The sequence below is a fragment of the Phasianus colchicus genome, chromosome 1 (assembly GCF_987193195.1).
Source record: "Phasianus colchicus chromosome 1, bPhaCol1.hap1.1, whole genome shotgun sequence".
Classification (NCBI taxonomy): Eukaryota; Metazoa; Chordata; class Aves; order Galliformes; family Phasianidae; genus Phasianus; species Phasianus colchicus.
This window is the reverse complement of record NC_143436.1, coordinates 168,753,879-168,772,999: the sequence shown is the minus strand read 5'-3', so window position 1 is coordinate 168,772,999 and position 19,121 is coordinate 168,753,879. Positions and strand designations below refer to the sequence as shown.

The 19,121-nt window shown below is 44.7% G+C and overlaps 1 long non-coding RNA gene across 2 annotated transcripts; it reads left to right on the top strand.

The window, feature by feature from the left end:
• Positions 1-926: 926 nt before the first annotated feature.
• Positions 927-17,535, top strand: LOC149920230 (uncharacterized). Of its 2 annotated transcripts, none has more exons than XR_016461734.1 (3): positions 927-2,332; positions 10,069-10,154; positions 17,405-17,535. It is a non-coding gene; the product is annotated as an uncharacterized LOC149920230 (long non-coding RNA). The 2 variants fall into 2 exon arrangements; XR_016461733.1 differs by lacking the exon at positions 17,405-17,535 and adding an exon at positions 10,423-12,716.
• Positions 17,536-19,121: the final 1,586 nt, after the last annotated feature.

Sequence of the window (19,121 nt, the reverse complement as noted above, 5' to 3'; positions counted from 1 at the left end):
TCTCTTTTTAAACTCTGGGTAGGATTTTACAAAGCTTGTGAAACAGCTGTTCCTTTTGGAGTGGAGGAAATCTATGATAGGAGCCATGGCCAAGGCTGTTGTGTCACAAGCACGGGTAGGCCTGACCCCCTCCTCCACCCGCCCTGCTTCTCCATATGAAGTCAATGAGTTTATCTAACTGAGGATTATTTATCTTGTTCCTCATTCTTCTCCCACAGGGGAAGATGCTGTGTCACCAGGATGTGCATTAAAACATAAATACGCTTTGCTTTTCACGTTTTACCCAAGGTCAGAACTACCCAACTGATTTCTGAGTTAGCAGCCTGTTGAAACTATAGCCCAAACCCAGCATTGCTCACTTGATTGTGGGAAGGCACGTGTGACAATAACTTGTGTTCTTCTGCTGGATGGTGTGGTTGAAAAGTACACCTGCAAGAAGTAGTAGCCATTTTCACCACCTCAGCATAGTACTTAGGAATAACAGTAATTCCTACGTTTCTGAGCCAGTAGATCCATCTGTATGCAGTCTCGTCACACTGTTTTAAGTCACACACGTGTCTGTATGTGCATGCAATTTCAGTATGAGAACAGGCTCTATAATAGTTTAGCTGTAAGCTCATAAGAAGCTCTGTCTCACCTGAAGGTATAATCCTTTGTTTGTGACATCCCAACAAGTTACTGCTGGAAAGGATTATGGTTCCATGTGAGAGATGAACAGGACTGGTGAGACTTCAGAGGTTAAGAGGTGCTTTTTTTCCATGCATTACAATCTCTAAGACACATTTATGAAAAATTAAAAAAAAATAAACTTGGGTGAAACTTTGCCCTCAGGAAAGCCCCTCAGTGAGGTTACTTCATGTACGTGTTGCTGATGTCTTCTGCTTTATTTAGACATTATTGCTAAAAAGAAATAGATAAGTTATATGATTTTCAACATAAGGAAAAATCTGAAATGACAAAAGGTGTGTGTGCTTTGATAAGGTAGAAGTAATGATGAGTGGTGTTTGTGTCATGCTGTCTGTAGGCTAATAAGCCCTAGCAAGCTTTGCTTATTTACCAAGGTATGGTAAAGTGTGCTTGGTGGCATGGAGGGGAGGTGTCCTCACTGTTGAGCTCTTCAGAAACCAAGTGGACGTGGCCCTGGGCACCCTGCTCTGAGTGACCCTATTGGAGCAGATGGGTCTGGAGGTCTGTGCCAATTTCAGTCATGTTGTGATTCTGTAAACCTGCCCCTTGGCTCAGGCAGGCACAGCCTAGCAGGACTGTGCTGGTATTTCTTGATGGTCCCATGGACCCTTGGAGCATCTTTTAGTTTTTCTGGAAAGCACAGCCTGCTCCAGTGACCTGGCCCCACTCACATCTCATATTACAAATACAGACTTGACCCTGTGGCCTCTGTCCTCGTATGTTCACGCCTGAAGGGTTCAACTGTAACACTATACCTTCCCATAGAAAAGAGGGTAGGAGGAGATTTCTTGGAAACTGCTGGGACAGACACCAAAAATAAAAGGCATCTGAGCAACAAGGGTAGCTCCACAGCCATAGTTCTGCTCCTCTTTGTTTGTTTTTCTGGTTAGTGTTTTCATGTTATCTTTTTCTCTTCAGGATGTATGTGGGAGGCTATAAATATATCGAGACTCTACAAATGTTACTGTGGAAATGAATCTCTACTTTGTCCCTTTACTTATGACTGTGTGCCAAGGCGTGTACCTAGGATTGATGCCCATGAAAAGAATCTTCTGCTGCTGGGCTGCTCTGGAAGCCTCTTCCAGTGATTTAGAGAAGGGTGAGCAAGAGTTTGACATTTTAAGGTTGATACTACCTATGTGACACAAGCGGAGATGTTGTGTAAAGGCTGGGGACATTTGTTCTAAGTCAGGATTATGACATCCTTGCCTCATTGTGATTTGCTTGGAACTTCCTGTGTGCCTGCGGCAATGAGTGGCTGGGGGAGAGACATGGCTTGTTCTGAAACATGCAGTGAGGCATTATTACAAGGCCCAAACTACTCCAAAATACTCAAGCCTGGGAAGATTCCAGCCCAGAGACCCTCCCACATGGCTGGAGGAAGAGCACACAAAAGTTTGCTTGTGCCGGTTTTACTGAGAACGCTACTTGTAGCTGTGAGCAAAACCACAAAATTAGTGATGAAATGCAACCTCTGCTGCTTTTCATGGCAGAGTGCTGTAGCACTGTATGGTTTCAATTACGGTGCTGGGACCCAAATCGCCTCTGCAGTCACGCTGGGGATGATGCTTCCTGCGGATGCTGGGGAGCAGGTGGTAAATTAAGCCCCTGCCCTCCAAAACCTGACACCCCAATTTTTTCTGAGGTTAGTGCACACTTGTGAACTCTGCTACTCTGAACTGACTCCAGAACATCCACTTTGCTTAGTTTCTGGCTAACAAGAGGTTTCTGGTTTACAAGAGGCCATGGGCACAAACTGGAGCACAGGAAGTTCCCTCTGAACACCAGGAGCCCTTCTGTGCTGTGCAGTGACAAAGCACTGGCACAGGATGCCCAGAGGCTGTGGGATCTCCTCCTTGGGGATCTCCCAGAGCTGCCTGGATGTGGCCCTGAGCACCCCACTCTGGGTGTCCCTGCTGGGGCAGAGGATGGAGCAGAGGCACCCAGAGGGCCCTGCCAGCCTCAGCCGTGCTGGGGTTCTGTGATAGAACAAAATGAGTCAGAAAGGTGACCAAGCCCTCTGCTTGTTGGCTCTGAAGCTGGGAGCTGGTGCTACCAAGCAGTGTCTGTGTGCAATGTGTTGCTACTTGTGCAAAATGTGTCAAGCCTTTTGGATTTGGGGGGAGAGGGCAATGGAAGAAGATGGAGGTTTTGCTCCCTGAATAACTCTTCAGCTCAGTGGAACAGCCCTGGCAGTAAAATGAGGCTAAATGGAAAATTATAGGGTAAATTTGCCCTCATAATCACACACAGATAATTTGTTTCTTGAACAGAATTGACGGAATATAAACAAGTCTACAATGTGCCTCATTAATTGGAGATGTTTTTTTTAGCAAGCCCCATGGAAATATGAAGTGTTTTCACTCTGCAATTTGTGATATAGTTTGCTATTAAATGCATTCAGTTTAATTGTGACAATGCGTCTCATTTTGGAAGCATTCACAGCCACTGTGTAAAAATAGCAGAAACGGCTCCCAGCACAGATGTGCTCCTCCATTTGCTGTGTGCTATTGGAGCAGACAGGTGTGTGGGGTGGACCTAAGCTGCATAGCACAACAGCATGGAATGTCCCCAGAGGCATTTTGGGACAAGTGGCTTTCTTCTCCCAGTGGCACCACATGAGATAGGATGTCTGGTTTTGACTGCCCAGAGAGTCATGGTGCCCTATCTGACCTTCATCCAGCTTGGGCTTTCCATCTGTAGTCACAGTGACAGATCCGTGCATCTCTGTGCATGCATACTGCCTAATATTAATCATGCCTGACCATTTTATGCACGAATCCCATGACCTCCCAACAATGAGATCATGCTGGGCTGCCATATATCAAACCATCCCATCAGCCCAATGTTGACTTTGGCCATAGGGAGTCTGAACAATGAAACAAAAACGTTTCTAACCTTGACACGCTGGAGCTTAAGACAGTAACTTAAAACATTTCTCCGTACTAGGGGGTATAAAACCTTCTGTTTAAATGTACTGTTTGTTCTAATCTGTGTGCTTTAGTGTGGACAGAGACCCACAAGAGAATAAAGGCCAAAGGTGCTTAAGAGCATGATGAGCTTGCCCAGTTCAGAGGTCTTTGTTTTGAAGACAGGATAGGGTTGCCACATCCCCAGCCATAAAAGACTTTTACTTGGCACAACCAAAATAGACCTGCACAGCAGCTGAAGGCTTATCTATCACACTTCACAGATGCAGGCTTTCATAAGTTTGAATATGAGCAAAAAGAGATCATCCAACCTTCTCAAAGTGCTCCACTCTCAGTGATGGCAGGAGGCATGCGGCCAAAAGAGGTGAACAGGAATGCGAGTTTGGGAGTGTGAAAATAGCCATTGGATATTTCAGCACAAGCCAGCACCTCTGCTTTGCCCTCAAGGCCGTTGCTAGTGGTGTGTGATGGCTGTGCATGCCTGAAGCAGCTGCTGGATGTGAAGGACTCTGTGATACATGATGAATTTGTGGCGCAAAGGGCAACTCTCATTCATGGGGGAAACGGCAATGCAGAGTTAGCTGAGGGAAAAGGTGCCCAGAGGTCTTATCTGTATGAGTCAAGCGTAGTCATGGTTTGGTGATGATCTGTGAACTCAGTGACATTTGGCAGCGGGAAGTTTCACCCACTCTTAATCCAGCCTTGGCACGGCAACCCACTGAGTGGTCCCTTGACCGAGAGCTTCCGCACGCTTTCTCTGGACACAAGAGCAGCATGTCCTGCAGGACATCAGTGCAGTTTCACGGTACATATTTTTCAAGGACATGCACTGTGATGACACGTGTCATCCAGCATCATCTGTGCCTGAAAAAATACAGCCTTCAAGAGTAAACACTTGGCAGAAGCAACAGCACAGGCTCAAATTTAGACAGGAATAATTTACGCTATGCAGACCTGGCATGCTGGAAGGGGGCACGCTCTCTGGAAGGCAGGGAAAGAAATGTGTTGCTAATTTTGCTAGACAACTTCTTTCCTCTGCTCATTTTCATTTTGTAGTTGCCAGACTTCCTAGTTCCTCCTAAAAGAGAAACATCTGAAGTTTGGCTTTGTTTAACTTCTGCTGGGGGAGGCAGAGGGATAAATCTCCCTGTGCGGTCCATCAGCTTCTTCCAGAAACTCTGTTGGGAATCGCCAGCACCCCAGCTTGCCACCTGCCTCACTATTGACTTGCTTATGTTCAGTTAACTCTCATTCGTTTCTCCTGCCTCAGTTTTAGGACTTCCTTGCTGCCGTTCAACCACCTCCTAACTCACTCCTGATGCACCTTGGGCTCACTGACAGGTGTGGAGATGTTGACAGCCACCACAAATGGGACACTTCTTGGTGCCGTATGGGGCTGGACAGCACTGGGGCACCTGTAGAAGCTCAAAGAAGCAGGAGAAAGGGGTATTTCTACACGGTGGAGGCATATGCGATCCAGCTGGGCTCTCCTTGCATGCCAATGAGCCCATTATTGTTGCTGTTTGTTTGCATTTAATCTCTCCACATGGTATTAGCCTGAAGAGGCACTGCTCCATCATGTTGCCATGCTACTGAGCTCAATGAGTCGGCTGCGAGGCGGGGCCAGGCTGTGCCTCCAAATAGTTGGAGTGCTTTCCAATCCCGGTGCGATGACCTGTGTAATGGCTGAGGTTCTCCTTATTCCTCCCTTCCACGGGGAATCTCATTACCCCTCAGTGTGGATGAGAATCTTAGCTTGATTTTTGCTTCTCTGAGGGAAATAAAGAGAGAACCCGTAGGAGCGTTTCTGGGGACTTCCTCGCAGGGAGGGCATATTTCCATCCTTTCTTTGGGGAAAATGCAGGAAGCCCTTGGTCAACGTGAAGCACTGCAGTGCTATTTGTGAGCCCACTGTGGCAGTGCATCCTCCCCTGGGGGTGCACTCATGCAGTTGCACACAGTGTAGGAACTCCAGCCCAAGGGACCGTCTCCCCACAGCCCCATTGCAGCTGTGCCTGCCCCCACCCCATATGTCCCAGTGATGACCATGGCACAGTTCTCTGGAACAGGCACTCTGTCCTGTAGGTGATTTGGAGGCTGCTGTTGCAATGCAGCCACAATGTCATCAGGCTAAATTCTATCCAAGCCACATCCCATATAATTTTCTAGTCCTTGTTGCCCTGCCAGCTTGAATGTTGTCTGGTCTTCTGAAATCCCCAACTGCAAAGCAATGGGAAATGTATTAGAGCATAGAACATGCCAACGAGGAGCACACAGAGAAGAAAATATTAAGAAATGTATGCTGGCAGAACTGCCCTGCGCTCTGAAGATAGAGGAAATTTCTCTCCACACTTTGCCCCTCTTTTCATTGTTTGACAAACTGCTCCAAAGCTCATTTTCTGACTCTAGCCGAGCAGCCTGCGAAGGCCTTGGGAATGCTGTCTCTTTGTGAGCATTGCTTCTTTGTTTGTTTTCTCATGGCTTTGTGACTGGTGCCGAGGAACAGGAGGCGAATATTAAGGTCTGGCCCCAGTTGCATTCCCACCGCTCAGCTAAGGACGACTTCAGCTTTGCAAGAATTAACCAGCATCCATGGGAATGTTTGTGCACTCTGACGGAGACCTGCAGAGCATTTAGATGTGCTAGGACTGAAATGGCCAGCGGACTTCCACTGCATAAAAACCAAAGTGACGGTAGAAATTTCTAATGAGATAGGTTGTGACAACACCAGGAGCATGTCACAAGCCCATCCTAGCTCTGCTCCTGGACTGCACACATGTAGTTTGGCCATCTGGCACCTGACTGTTTAGAAAGTTGAAATTGGGTTTTAATAATACATTGTACCGTCTGACACCACGACAACTCGAAGGAAACCTGCTTTGCTTGCAGCTTGTGAAGTGCAGCCTGTGCTGAATCCCAAAGCGGGGAGGAAATCTGCTATTTCTTTTCAAAGAAGTGTCAGGCACTTTGCTGTAAGAATATTAAAAAAAAAAAAAAAAAAAAAAAAGACACTGAAAGCAAATGACTTGGGTTTGTCATTGCTGTTTTACAAAGGAAGCAGCAATTAGGTGACAGGTGTGTAAATTTCCCAGGAATACTGCTGCACACAAAACACGGGCTGACTTTGAGTCTGTTCTTAGAAATCTTTCACCAACCCATCTCCTACAAGGAAACTGTCAGACTAAACCCATTATTTCCTCCTGAGCTTTGAAAAGTTTTCCTTTTTTTCCTTCCTCATTTGTTTCCCCAGAGAAATTGAAAGGTTTTAATATTGAAAACGTAATGATGGCTCTTGAAGGAAACTGACTTAAAATTAGAGACTAACAAAGAGACAGGAGAGATGAATTATCCTAACTAGCAAGGTTTGCTACTCCCTCTAGGCTTTGTGGCATTCCATCCTGCAGCAGCTGTAAATCATCCCCATGTCTGATCAATGCAAAGCATCATCTGTGGGCCTCAGAGCAGGGTGCATGGCTTGCATGGTAAAGGCTTCAAGTCCTAAATTGCTGGGTATATTATTAATCACGTGTTCAGCTTAACTAGCTGGTACAGTCTTTGCCTTTATAATTGGAGATAGTTTGAGGTATTTATCTGGGGGACAAGTCATGACTGCCAGGATGCAGTCGTGAGGATTTCCCTGCCGCTTTTGTCATGTTAAAGAAGGATGAAAACATTGCTCTGTCCCTCTCTGTCCTCTGTGCTTGTTGCAGTTTGAATCAGAGACCACAGTGTTGTACATTACTTTGAGGAGGTCTCACCAGGGCTCCCTGCTAGGGCAGGAGCTGTGTCCAACCACCTCCACCTGGTGTGAGCTGAGATCTGGAGCAGTGTCTAGGACTAGATGGACCTGATCTGAAGTCTGAGCAATCAAACTCCTCTGCTGCATTACAGAGACGGAGAAGAGATGGAGGCAGGTGGGACTGGCTTGTTAGACTGCAGAGGGTGACAGCACCCAGTGCTGATGTATGGCTCGTCCCATCTTCACTAGTCAGTGTGCCCCACCTGGTAATGCTGCTGGCTCATGTTCAACCAATTGTCAGCTAACAACCCCAGGCCCTTTTCCTCCATGCAACTTTCCAGCCACTCAGCCCCAAGCCTGTAGCATTGCCTGGGGTTGTTGTGATCAAAGTGCAGGACTCAGAGCTTGTTGAACTCAGCCCATTGATTCAGTCTGTTCAGATCCCTCTGTAGAGCCTTCCTACCCTAAGGCAAATCAACAGTCCCCCCCCAGCTCGATGTCACCTGCAAACTTCCTGAGGGTGCACTCAATACCCTTATTCAGCTCATCAATACAAATATTAAGCAGGATGGGTTCCAATACTGACCCCTGAGGAACACCACTGGTAACCAGCTGGATTTGACTCAATTCACCACTACTTTCTGGGCCCACCCTCCATATGATTTTTACTTTGTGAAGAATACACCTGTCCAAGCCATGGGCTGCCAGCTTCTCCACCACTTGGTGTTCCTTGTCTGGTTGGGCATTGGCTGCACTGATGCGGAGGGGAGATGGTGTAAACCCTGAGCCATAATGTAGAAACTGCAGAGATGAGTGGATGGGGAGAAGGAAAGTGAAGATAGCCACATTGCCTTTCAAAGTATATGTCAGTAGCTTGCTGGGAACACTGAGCAATGGAGGATGGAGGAGATCTACAGCTTGCCTTGCTTTTTTATCTTTTTGAAGGCAGGAGAAATATTTTCCTCCTATTGGAAACTTTCAGTTGTTTTTTTATTTATTTATTTTTTTTCCCTGGAGCTCTTAGCATCAGTGATGATTGAAATCTACGTATTTTAAGTGCATCAGTCAGCTTTTCAATCAGCTGTGCATGAAGCCCAAGCTGACAGCTCTCTGCTATGGCTGGTATGTGCAATTGGATGCTGCTCTGGCTTTCATTTTTATTTGGCCATGAAGAGATAAAATAATTCACTATATATTTAACTTTATGAGGGTTCAAAGGCTACATCACTTTGGCTGCACAGTGTCCTTATAGATGCTTATGGAAAGGATAAGAGGGAGTACTAAATTTAGGAATGATTGGGTTTGTAAAACAGTAAAGACAGTGTCATCGTGCTTCCTCAACAGAAGAATCGGCAGTGTATTAAGAACATACCAGGAGCATCTTGTAATGACCAGGAACTACAGCAGGGGAAATAAAGGTTAGATGTTAGGAAAAGGTGTTTGCAGGGCAAGAGAATCTCCACTGTCACAGATTTTTAAGACTGTTTGGGTAGGGCATTCACCAGCAATGAGATGGATCCTTCCATGGACAAAAGGACCCTTCCGGACACTTTTCCATAATTCCTTACATCATTTCACAAAACACAGATACTTCTGTTTTCCAAGAGAAGATGGCATTGTGATAGTTAGGCATTTTATAAGACTGACTGATTTATTTCTGAAAAAGCATAAAAATTCAGGGTCAGAGTTTCTTTTTCAGGTGTGAAGTAGAGGAGGCTTAATTTGGAGCTGGAAAACTTAAAAGTTACCTTCCAAAGACAGAGTGATGAACTTGAGCTTGCTGCATTCCAGAACAGCAAGACAGAAAGATTCTGTCTACAGTTTTATGATATGGTACAGTCCTCCCCCAACTTTACATTCCAGGGGACATAAAGGAACTGTCTGCTTCTCAGCACATCAGCTGTTGCCTTTCTTAATCCTGCTGAGATCCTTTCTTCTCCATCAGTATGTTATCTTTTAGAGGTGGACTCTCTGCTATGTGTCCAGTATATAACTGCAGCTACCTACACACTGATTTGAAGTTAGGGGAGAACAACCTCCACCATGTTTTTAAGGATTATCTCAAGCTGGGAGTCTGCTCCACTCTCTAACCCCTCCTACTCAAAGAGGAGGGGGAAATATAATGAAAAAGGATTTAAGACACGATTTAGTGGGAAATGCTGATGATAGGTGGATGGTTGGACTGGATGATCTTAGAGGTCTTTTCCAACTTTGTGATTTTAAGGGCTGAGATAAGGACAAAGAGATCACTCACCAGTTATCACCCTGGGCAAAACCTCCCACCAAAGGGAGCTTAATGTAATTTATTGTCAATTACTAACAGAGTAAAGCAGTGAGAATTTAAAGCGGACCGAAAACACCTTCCCCCCCATTCACCCTCTTCTACCTCCTCCCCCTGAGCAGTGCAGGGAAATGGGGGATGGAGGTTGCAGTCAGTTTTTTTAATAGTGATGAAGTACCACCAAATTATGCTCAGCCCACAGCCCACTTTCCCAGAGCTGCTCCTGTCACGGTCCTTGCACAGACTAATTTTGTGAAGTTGTCTTTTGCTGTGCGACGCAGAACTTTGCATTTCACTATTTAAAACTGAGTCATGTTTTTTCAGGGGATTTCCTCACTACATGTATTTTTAATTCTTAATCTATGCACTGTTACATGCAGCCTCTTTCAGCTTCTTAACACCAACAAATGTCCCTTCTGTTTTATTCCCAGGGTTGTTTTTGGAAACGTGAAGTACCATCAGGCTGGGACAGACTGCACAGACCACTGCCTGCATGTCCTTTCAGCCTGACCGTGAGGTGAGACCACAGCACTGAACTACTCTACAACTGTGATTTTTCAGACACTCTTGTAAACCACCTGTTATAATTTAATTTAGACTGCACTTTAATTTATCCTCGCTTTGAAAAATCAAGATTTGTGACATCTACCAATTCTCCCACTATCTTGTAACAAATTTAGGTTGGTCTGACATAAAGCAATTAGATTAGTTTCATGCATGCTGACTGTTGTTAGTCTCCTTAATTTATTCCAAGTTCTTCCAGAACTGCCTGTGATTTGTTCCAGGGATGTACACAGAAGTGAGGTGGGAATGCTGAGCTGCCTGACCTGAGTTAATCCTGGAGTCCCCAGGTCCATGGAATGGATGCAGTTTCTGCCCAGGGTAGACCATAGAATATCCTGAGTTGGAAGTGACCCAAAAGGATCACTGAGTCCAACTTTGACAAAAATAATTTGCCAAGACCTTCCAGTCCTAAGTGTGGTCCCCAGTAGCACAGACTCAGATGGGGTAAGCCTAAACCTTCATGCTTTTAAAAGATATCTTCAACTCCCACCTGCAACTGAGGTACAGAGCTTTCCCCCTCTGTAGGAAAGCACAACACCCAATCTATGAAGCTCTGAAAGTGCTCCTGGAGATAGCCCTGCTGAAGAGAGGTGGAGCAATGACTGGGGTGTGAATTCATTGTGCTTGTGCTGCAACAAGGTACCTACCCACATGCTGGACACTCACTAGAGCACACTAGCAGCCATGCAGATGCTAAGGGAAACCTCAAGGCCAATACACAAGCATTCAGTGTCTTCAGAGATCTGATGCCAAAGGCATGCTTTAGGTCATAGATATTTCGAATTTCTCTGCATCATAAAATAGTGTGATCTTTGATATTTAATTAAAGCAATTATCTTTCCCATCCATGCAGAAATATGCCATAAATATTTTACAGGTGAAATAGGACTAGGCACTGCTTAATATGAAATGCTGCAGCAGTTCTGGTGGCATAGCTGAAGTCATCTCTTTGTTTACTTGGACAAAGCTGACCCTGAGTCGCTCACTGCAAGGCTCCTTGAGACCATGTACAAGAAGAGATCTTTGGGGTTCTCACAAAACAGAGGGATGTTGGGTGATGAGGAAGTACCTGCAGCTTTTGGTTAAGTTTACTGAGAGTTTGGGTGTCCAGTGCCATAGTTCATAAAGTCATTAGGTCATACAGTCATTAAGGTTGGAAAAGAGCACTAAGATCACGTAGTCCAGCCATCAACTCATCACCACCATGCCCCCAAACCCTGTGCTCTGTGCTACAGCTACTCATTCAGGCTCATGCCTGTGCTTGCCTACCTTGCACGTAGATGTATATTTCCAAGGGACTGCAGTCATCTATGGCAAGGTAAGGATGGGCTGACAGTTGGGCTGCATGATCTTAGTAGTCTTTTTCAGCTTTAATGACTCTATGATTTTGAGTCAAAGGACAGGTCTGGGCCTTGAGATAGAAGAAAAAAAAAAAACCAAAAACCCACCAAACAGCTGCCTGGCTAAGTGTTGTAAATGGGGGGGTCCATACATACTTTTGGACCTGTGGGCAAGGAGGAGCCTGCTGGCTTTGTCCAACAACTGTGATGTACTGAGGGCATCTGAAAAAAAGTAGTCCTCTCCTTGGTGTCGCTTGGACTGTTTCCCTTATTGTAAATCTTAGAGCATGCCTTGGGTCTGTGAGCACAGCAGGGAATGCTTGGGGTGAGTAAATCCCTCCACGGCTTCACATCTCCTCTGAGACAATGTTCTTCATACAGCACATGCAAGAAAACAGAGTGCTTGTTTTTCATTCCTGATGTTTTCCCACATGAAGTCTAAGTACTTTCCCTTTATTTTTTAATGAAACCCTACTACATGGTGTTTATTCTCATCTATTTTTCTCTGAAGGCTGCTGTGGTGATGACATGAAAGGCCCTGTGCAGCTCCAGCCATGACAGGTGTGCTCAGCTGCTGCTGGAGCTATGTGAGGCAGCTAAAAATAAGTGAAACCTCCAAGTTCTGGGGTGAATCCAGCTCCTTGGTATCTGCTGTAGCCATAGAGGAGGACGAGGACTGGTGGCAGGGCTCTTCCTCTTGACGTGCATGGGCTGGTGCTTCCCAAGGGAGCTCTGCTTTCTATCGTGCCAAAGGCTGAGTTTGGACAAGCCAGGCAGTGTCCTGTGTGTGCCTCTGTGCAAGCCTTCTGGTTATAATCTTGGGACGTGCAGAGATCACGCCTCAGCTATGAGAACAGCCCTGTTCCCACGTAAGAGGCTCCAGAACATGAGCACGTAGGAGCACTCCTTCCCTTCGAGCTGCGCTGGTTTTTGTCAAGAAAAAAAAAAAAAGAAAAAAAAAAAGAAAAAAAAAAGCTGCAGCTTTGCTTCTGCTATTGCTTAAGCCACTCAGCCTGATGCCAAGGACAGCTTGTGTTGAATTTCAAAGCACCCTTTCTACACAAGCATTCCTGGGAGCGGAGGGAGCAGCACCCATGCAGCCCTGCAGGCAGGTGGGCACACAGCGGGGTCCCTTCTGCAGCTCCAAAGTGCTGCACAGGGCACAGGACTGGCTTAGCCCAGCCTTTCTACTGAGGTTTCCCTTCCTTTTCTCACATCCTCTGTGAAAGTCCACTTTTTTTTTTTTTTTTTTTTTTTCCATTTATTTTTAATCTTTTTGTTCCATGTAAAATATTTTAGATAAGGCTTATAAAAAAAAAAAAAAAAAAAAAAATCCTAAAGAATCTGATCCTATTTAAGCCCAAAGTGATTATTTTTAAGGGATAATTCAAATAATAAAAGTTTAATTGCATTTCAGGGAACCGTATGCCATTGTGGCATGTTATTTTTGTACCTCGCAGCTTGTGCTATTAAAAGATTGCAGCTGATACAGAACGATATGGGAGGATGCCAACTGGATTCAGAGTATTTAATCAGATTACAGGGGCTCTGAAATCTCTTCATTGGTTAGTTATAAAATTTCCTATTAATTTTAGAGCATTTCTGCTCACTTTCGAGGAGTCTAATAGAATTAGCTTGAGCGCTCAGAAATTATTTGGGGAGGAAGAGATATTTCATGTCAATGTCCCTCCTCTGTTTTCCCCTAGCCCTTTTAAAATGAAGTTCTAACTTGCGTAATGTTGGGATGGGTATTGAACACGTTCCGAAAACATGCTGGAGCACATCTTTTTAAATGCTGCTGTCCTCCTGTCTGATGCCACCTCTCTTCACAGATGTGAAGGGTTTGACTGCATTCTCATTTCCAGCTCTTTGGATGGCTTTTACGTTCTGAAGGTGCTTAGTCTTGTCAGTGTTTCAATAAAGAGCACGCAGGGGCAAAAGGCTTAAAAACATGAGTGGTAAGTGTGGCTTTTCACCTGCTGATAGCATTAAAAATCAAGCTGAGGATACTGCCTGGCTGGAAGGAATCAGCTTCTGAGGGTGGGAGTCACAAACAGAGACAGGAGTAAGTGACTGTTGCTTAAGAGAAGCACGACAGAGCCTGTGTTATTGGAAAGAAACACCTATCAGAAAGGACATCAGATAATGGAGTACTTTGCCAGCAGAGTAATTATGATCCAAATAGACAATGTATTCAAGGCAAGATTAGATAACCTCTCTGGAAGCCTAATGAAAAAAAAAAAAAAGAAGAGAGATTTTGGAGATGGGACAGATAGATACACCGAACAAGAATGTCTGAGACCAGATTTGATCAGACCTATCTTAGCAGAGAAATATCCCTCACTTCACAGTCGCGCCTTATTCACATCACTGCTTTTTGGCATTGCGTACATTTGAGAACAACTATTTTGAAGGATGAAGTGCAGGAAGAGCAAAATTTCATCAAAAGTCTCTACTGAGCTCCTGGAGAACTCGCTACAAGTTGCAGCCCCAGTCATCAAACCAGCCTGGAGCGTTAGTTCCACAAAAACAAAGTTCCATATCCCACTGGTCTTACGATTTTGTTGCTCTCTTTTGTATATGTTTTATTAGAAAACATTAAAATTAAAATAAGTTTTGTTACTTTGTATATATCAACTATTTATATATTTAATGAGGGGTGCTCCGAAAGTAATGCCTCCTGTTTGCCTATGATGTTGGCCTATGATGTCAGAAGCAGATATGACAGTAGAGGTTGCACCTTCCCACCAATATCCCATTACATTTTGTTGTCATGTGTCAGATGACAGCGAAGGGACACTCTGACACAATGGCATCTGACACAGAAGTATGTATGAAGCAAAGGTGTGTCACTGAATTCCTCTATGCAGAAAAAATGGCACCCACTGACATTCATTGACACTTACTGAATGTCTCTGGAGGCCAACCAGTAGATGTGAGCACAAACAGGTGATGGGTGGTGCATTTCAGCAGCAGCAACAGCGACAGTGTGTCACCTCCACTGGTGCAGATATTTACAAGTGGGGCCTGCAGGCTTTTGTTCATTGTCGGTGAAAATGCATAGCTCATAGTGGTGACTGTGGAAAAATAGTGCTTTGTAGCTTAGACTTTGCTCTATCAAGTAGTGTTATTGTGCTCTTTCTATCTGTTGTCATTGCCATGAAAAATAAATAGAAGGCATTACTTTTGGAGCAAACCAAGACGATTCCTCTTCACTCAGTGAGGTCCAGGCAAGCCAAAAAGGTTGGATATCCATGCCTTGTTTCATTGTGAATCCTGCCTCTGAGCCTGGCTGCTTGCTTCTGTTCAGTGATGGGTGTACTTGGTGCCTGTGCTGGCACCAGCACACACCAGTGTTCAGAGCCATGATTTTCTCCTTCTCTTTATGGAGAAAAGGGAACTTCTGCTGTGTTTCAAGAGCAGAGGTGGGAAGAAAGCCCCACTGACGACATATGCCTTATGACAGCATGCTGATTGTGGAAGTGATAGGTACCTAATATCATCAGTGAAGGAAAAATAGTTGCTTTTTTTTTGATATTTTGCTTTTTTTCTTGAATGCCTTCAGAAGAGGCTTCCAAAACAACCAGGGAAATACTTCTACTTTTTAAGTAAAAGGCTGATGGGAGTGGGGGAGGGAGAAAAGAGGAGAGAGAATTAGTGCCAGCTGGATGTGAAATCAATTTGGCATTTCAAAATAACAAAAATATTCCTTTCCCATTCATTTGATCTGGCACGTAACATCAGCACTGCTGCCACTTCAGCGCTCAGTTAGCATGCTGGGAAGGAAACACCAGCAGGGACTGAATTGTCACTCAGTCCCCCAGAATAGGACAGTGCTATAGGATGGGGCAGCAGGCACAGCAGCACCGGGAAGGATGCTCATCCAATCTAACCTCTGTGTAAGGGCATGCATTTTAAGTTTGAGCTCCCCCCACACACACAAGATGAGAGAAATCATTGCAGTATGCATGGCACAGCCACGAGTCAGACTCTTTTGGGCACTTAACAAGGGAAGGCTCCAAATACTCTGAGCAAAGCAACAGAGGGAGAGGAAGAGGGACCAAAAAGGACTGGGAAAAGCAAAGAAGTCTCCATGGGTTGATGTAAATAGCAAGCTGCTGTAGATCAAGCACAGTTAGACTTTGCAAGGACAGCAAGCAGATAAGTCCTCTCAGTGGCATAAGTAAAAAGGAGACAAAAGAGGTGAGTAAGTGGGCAGTGAGGGAAGAGACAGATACTAGAGATGTTCAGATTGTGTATCAAGATAGTAATCATAGAATCATAAACATAAAACAGCATAATTCAGTTTTCTATAAGAAGATGTTAAATATTCAGGGAGAATGTAAAAATGAGGAGACTGTTAGGAATTAGGGCATGCAAAAGAAGGAGCCACACCTCAGGTAAAAACAAGGCAGCATGGTCAGTGCACTTTACCATGTTGACAAGATCATTTCCATCCCAGGACCCCTAGAGATTCATTCACCAGACTACATGAAGTCATAAATCCAACAGTAGCTACTTGTTGTGTAAACCTCCCCAGTCAAAAGTGCTTACCCAGGTTTTGAAAACAGGAAATTGTTCCTAGCCAATTGACCGCTGTCACCTCAGTGTTAGGAAAGGACTCAAAGAAAATATGAATAATAAACATTAGAAAAAGCCTGACACCTGTCAAACGCAGTCTGGGTTTAGCAGAAGCAATTCAAGGCTGCCCAGTCTGATAGACAACTGAAAGAAGGACATATAATGGTCGGATTTTCTAGGCTTCATCTAGAGATGAAGTAGATCTAAGCTGAAATTCAACAGATCATTTTGATGAATAGAAACTAGGGAAATTATCAGTGAAACTAATGAAAATGGACATTAATAAGAATGATGAGACTGGTCAAAGATTGGCCTGTGGTGAGAAACACCTTCTGTATTTAGGAGAGCATCACACCAGAGGGAACCTGCCAATGAGAATCCTTAAAGACGGGTCTTGGGTTTGCTTCTGGTAAATACTTACATGAATGTTTTTGGCACAGACAAATGGGAGTGTACTGATGAAGTGTGCTTTAATTCACTGTCACCGCAGAGCAGTTTTTTGGGTAGAACTGGATGAGTTTAAGGGGTGTGGTAGTAGGTGTGAGATGAAATGGGACAGCACAGAACTGAAAATGATGCAGAAAGGAAGCTGTGTGCTACCCTCTGCGAAATCTGTCCGTTGAAATAGAACGAGGCTGGAAGGGTTTGAGCTCTGGAGACTTGATTGTCCATGACCATGGACAGGAGACTATAAAAAAAGCAAAGCAGCCCCAATAGGTACCAAAGCTAGCATGGAAGGGGATAACTACGAGTGCCAATGAAGGTGCTGGTTCAATTCTAATTACTCACTGTCATGAAATATAAATTTTACCAAGATCACATGCAGATAAGCATCTAAAACCAGGCCATTGGGGAAAAAACGACATAAATGATAGAAAGTGAATAAACAGTTTTGGATCACGTTCTTTAGCAAATCTGAGACTGAGAGGAACTCCAGTTGCTGTCTCTCCCCAAAGGAATGGAATGAGCTGGGGAAGCTGGTGGGTACCAAATCACCGGGTATGGACTGGCTGATGTTGTCTAGGGCTGGAAACCAAAAGATGTGTCCACTTGAGAACGGTGAGGCTCAGGGACAGCATTCAGATTTAGACAATGCCTAGATGGCTTGGAGAGAGGGCCGGGGGAAGGTGAGGAAGAACTGTAAGCAAGGGGAGCAAACCTTGAGGTTGCGTGAATTTCACTCCCACTGTGTCTTCTCCCATGTGAGTAGTCGGTAGTGCCTGCGTGAGCCCCGCAGCAGACTATTTTGTCTGTGCTGTATCAATGTTTATCTCATTTGCAGTGGAAAAAAACAAACCTGGGAAATCAGCATTTCAGTCCAAGGAGAAACACGGCTGTGAAGGGCAGATCTGCCTCCGGGTTTCAGAGGCTTTCAGAGGCTATTCTCCAGCCATCTTCCATTCATGCTCCAGACATCGCTGGGAACAAGAGCTAAACAGTTGCTGGGCTGTTTCATAACGGAGAAACGAGCCTCTGTGAGAGGTAAGACACTTCCTTTTCTTTGCTTGAAACATCATGAACTTTCAAACTTGGCAAGGCTCTTTTGAGTTCGATCTAATAATAAACCCAATCCTTCTATCGTACAAAAGCAATGAGTCTGAACTTGCCTGAACTTGCTTCGGGGAGCTGAGATCCAAAGCTCTGTCATTCCTTCAAAAGCCGTTCTCCTCTCTGCAAGGACAGGATGTTGTTGACATCCTCGCTGTTTGCTCAGCCTCCCTTCCTTGTGAAGAAATCCCTCTATAGCAACTCTGGAGGTCCTCCTCCAGCTCCGCTTTGGGCATACAATGTGCTGCCCAACTAAATCCCTGCTCTTTTCTATGAGTGATTTATGGAGACTCCAAGGGCATTGAGACTCAGCACATTCTCTGTTTTCCAAATGTTGGTGCATCGAGTGTGGTACTTTTCCTGCCAGTGAGAACCTGAAAGACCTGATGGGCTTTTCTGGCAGGACTCATTGCCTGTGGAAGGGACGCCAAGCTGCCTGCAGAGCTAGAGGAAGTACAAATGGGCATGTGCTTTGACCTCCACCGGGAGCCATGGAGAAAATATTTTGACTTGATTTTACAGCTCAGTTTCTCATCAGCACAATGCGAGCGCTTGACCAGCGATCAGAAATGCACTCGCTTGATTTGCATCATCTGCTTGGTTACTGTTATTAGGCACAATTGGTGTTAGATGAAGAACAACAGAAAAAAAAAACCTAAAAAAACCAAACAAAAACACCAAGCTCAACCACCGCATTTCAGAAAGACTGAAATACTTCTGCTTTTATCATATTTATTTTCTTATGGCATGATGACATGCTCTTATGTCATCGTGAGCTATTTCTTCTGGGAGACAGAAGGGGAGTTTGCAATGTTTGTTCAAGCTCTCTAAATTTAAATGACTAACTTAAGCACATAATCTCCCTAGGCTGCCTATAAAAACCAACTGAGAAGGAAGGGCTCCTCTAGTGAGCAGTTCAAAGGCTCCTGCTTAAGTGAGCAATATTTTATTACCATGCTGTGCAATATCATGGGTATTTAGGGCTACATTTTTGTTTTACCTTCTTTCATGCTCCTTTTCTCCACGACGATGGGAAGAATAAAAACGTCTCTGTGTATCTGTATTTGTTACACACTGTATTTCACCGTGCAAATCACATCATTAATAGAGCTCAAATGAATGAAATAGGAGTCTCCCCTTTCCCCTCCAGGAAACTCTTTCCTCTGTATATAGAGAATAAATGTATAAAAATGAAAAAAAAACCCCACCAAACCCTCAGATCTTGACTCTGAAGTCCAGCAGCTTTATCTATGCAGGAGTGGAGGTTGTGGTTGGAAACCTGTTCCTTGTATTTGGAGATGAAAAGCAAATTGGAACTCCCGTGGACCTGGTCCAAAGCTCATGGAAGTTGGGAAGCCCATGATTTAGGAACCATTACACTAAATTATTCCCAAATCCATCTTGCCCATCATCCTATTTGCAGTGGGCACCACCAGTAGATGCTTCTGGTG